At 37.1% G+C, this 2,988-nt stretch overlaps 1 non-coding gene across 1 annotated transcript; it reads right to left on the reverse strand.

Annotated features, from left to right (window-relative positions):
* Positions 1 to 484: 484 nt before the first annotated feature.
* Positions 485 to 591, reverse strand: LOC132301901 (small nucleolar RNA R71). Its single transcript, XR_009480673.1, has one exon. It is a non-coding gene; the product is annotated as a small nucleolar RNA R71 (small nucleolar RNA).
* Positions 592 to 2,988: the final 2,397 nt, after the last annotated feature.

The following is a 2,988-nucleotide window of genomic DNA, read 5'->3' on the forward strand; positions in this document are numbered from 1 at the left end:
CTTCACTCCATAACAACAAGGCCAAGTTCTAATGGGAATGCCAAGGCCATTCTTTGCACCACCCCCACCTCCCATTGTTCAAGCAAATCATGGGGTTCATGTAGAGCCACCAATTGTGAATTCTCCCCTTGCTTTAAGAAATCATTATGTGCCCAATGAGTATAATGCACCAACGTGCATTCAACTCCCTCCATTTAGAGCACACCATTATGAGATTAAACCACAAACAATCCAAATGCTTCCCAATTACCATGGGCTACCAAATGAAGAACCTTATAAGCATTTGGATGAATTTCTTAAAGTTTGTTCCACCATAAAATACGTAGACATGCTGGAAGAAGTTTTGAGGTTAAAACTTTTCCCTTTCACCCTAAAAGATAAAACAAAATATTGGTTCAATAATTTGAGACCTTTTTCTATAACTACCTGGGTAGAGATGCAACAAGAGTTCTTGAGGAAGTACTATTCGGTGTCTAAGACCAATGTAATGAGAACTTCAATTCGTGAATTCTCACATGGGGATGGGGAAATGTTTCATGAGGCATGGGAACGGTTAAATGATTTGCTTAGGAAATGCCCACATTATGACATTCCTAAATGGCAATTAGTTTAATACTTCTTTGAAAGTTTGTCGGATAACCATAAGGGTACGGTTGATGCTTCTATGGGTGGTTCTTATCTTGATAAGCATTAAGATGATGTGTGGTGCTTATATGAGAGCATGAGTAAAAACTCAATGCACCGATCTTTATCATCCAAAAATGGTAGAAATGTAGGTGGAAGGAAGAATTTAGGCTTACATCAAGTTGATAATTCTAATGATATAGTCGCCGAAGTGAAGTCTCTATCCCAAAGGTTTGATTAATTTTTTATCAACCAAAATTCGGCTCATCAAGTGTCTTCCTCCCCTAATCATGCCCATCATCCTTCTAATGAATCATGTATGACTTATTCTAGTGTTCTGCATTCTACTTCCAATTGTTTGCATGGACGTGGGCATAGTGAACACCATGAGCAAGTAAATGCCACTTTTGTTAACCAAGGGAATAATCCCTATGACACTCACTATAATCTTGGGTGGAGGAACCATCCAAATTTTTCTTAGAAAAGCCAAGGGGAAGGCTCAAACCCTCCCCAAGGTGGATTCCAAAACAAGCATGTTCCACCTGGTGTGGCCTAGTCGTCAATGCACCCAAAGTTGTAATAAAAGTGTGGCTAAGATTAAATTTATAAAGTGCCACTACTACCTCTAACTACTAATATAGCTAGGGTGAGTAGGGAGTGTCACAAGGGATTGGGGGCAATGTTAATATGGAAACAAGGTCGGATTAGTAGGTCGAGTGTTCAAAAGGTGTTTTGATTTGTTAATTAAACTACAATCTAAATAAATTCAATACAAAGCAATTGAAGTAAATGAAGGGGAGAGAACAAGAGAGAGAGGTCTTGGGATCTAGAAGTCACCACTAAACATCACCATTCTAAACACTCAATGTGTAATGAATGAGGAAAAATATGTGTTGTAATATAAAGAGGTGTAACTGATTGAATCAACAAACATGAATTGACTAATTAAGTATACATTGTCTAGACAACCTAGTAAATAACATAATATATCAAACTAAGTCATTATTCCTTTCTTTACGCGCACAATCAATACACTAACAAGTTAGAGAATTGTACTTCTTGTATTCGTAAGTATGGAACATCAAACAACAAGCATGGATTGTCCTCACATTTTAAAAAGTAAAGTAACTACACTACATCTAAGCTAAGGACATAAAAATTAAACTAATTAAACTAAGGTAGAGGCACAATCCACCAAGAAATGAGTATGAACCATCAAACAAATCACAAGAGTATTCTATTTAAGCACAATGCCATGACAATCTCTAAATTCATAGCATCAATACACATAGACATGTATCAATATCACAAAACCAAGAGTTAAACACATGAACATCTACTCTAGCATACATAGATATATGGATAGAATGAAATGGTCAATTGGAAGTATTAATCAACATAAATCGTTGTAAAAACAAGATTCATACGTAAATCAAATGTCAAGACAAGATTACAACACAAATCCCCTCAAAATACAAAGCATTAAGGTCTAGAAGGCATGCTTAGGGCTAACTCTAACTCCAAGAAGATGTTTAGCCACTTATTGATGCAGTCATCTAACCCTCAAGGGCCATCTCCATGGTAGGAATGATCTTCTTTTTGATGAAAACCCTAAAAGAATGGAAGAACTCCTAAAATAGTGTATGTCTTTCTAAGCTCTAGCCTCCTCTCTAAGATGTGTGATATGAGATATGTGAGTTATCTTGAGATATCTAAGTTAAGATGTAAAAATGGCTCAAAATCCTTATATAGGTAGCTCAATTGTCACACTCAATGGTCAGGTCTCGTGCACTAGGGTCCCTTCCAATGATTGCACCACGAGCCATCTTTACTCTGTTTTATTTCGGACTTGAGGAGGTTCGATCGATCGAATTCAGATGAGATCGATCGAACTATGGTCAGATCCATCGAAGAAAGGCCAGATCGATCAATCCTTGGCGGCGCCTTTTTGGAATAAGACAAATCTGAGATATTTTTGGGATATTTTGGGAAAAAGATAAAAGTGGTAGGTGGGGAGAAGATCAAGGAAGTTCGATCGATTTGAAGAAAGTTGGATTGATCGAAGATGGGAATTCTTGAAGATAAGGACAAGGGGTTTAATCCATCTTGATGAGGCTGGATCGATCAATGTGAGATCGATTGAAAATATTCCTGATCGATTGAAGTTTGCTGATTTCCACCACTTTGCTTCCACTTTGCTCTATTCTTCCATTCAGTTTGAGATTGCTTCTTTTATACTCTAATTTGCCTGAATTGACTTATTTTGGGAATAAGCACCTAAAAAGGGCAATAACATGAAATTAGTCTAAAACGGGAAAGTAAGATAGGTAAAGGTCCTAGAATACTCGAACTTAAGAGGTTTAA

The sequence above is a fragment of the Cornus florida genome, unplaced genomic scaffold, assembly GCF_030987335.1.
Source record: "Cornus florida cultivar Cherokee Brave unplaced genomic scaffold, ASM3098733v1 CherokeeBrave_3.0.0_Hap2_Chr03, whole genome shotgun sequence".
Classification (NCBI taxonomy): Eukaryota; Viridiplantae; Streptophyta; class Magnoliopsida; order Cornales; family Cornaceae; genus Cornus; species Cornus florida.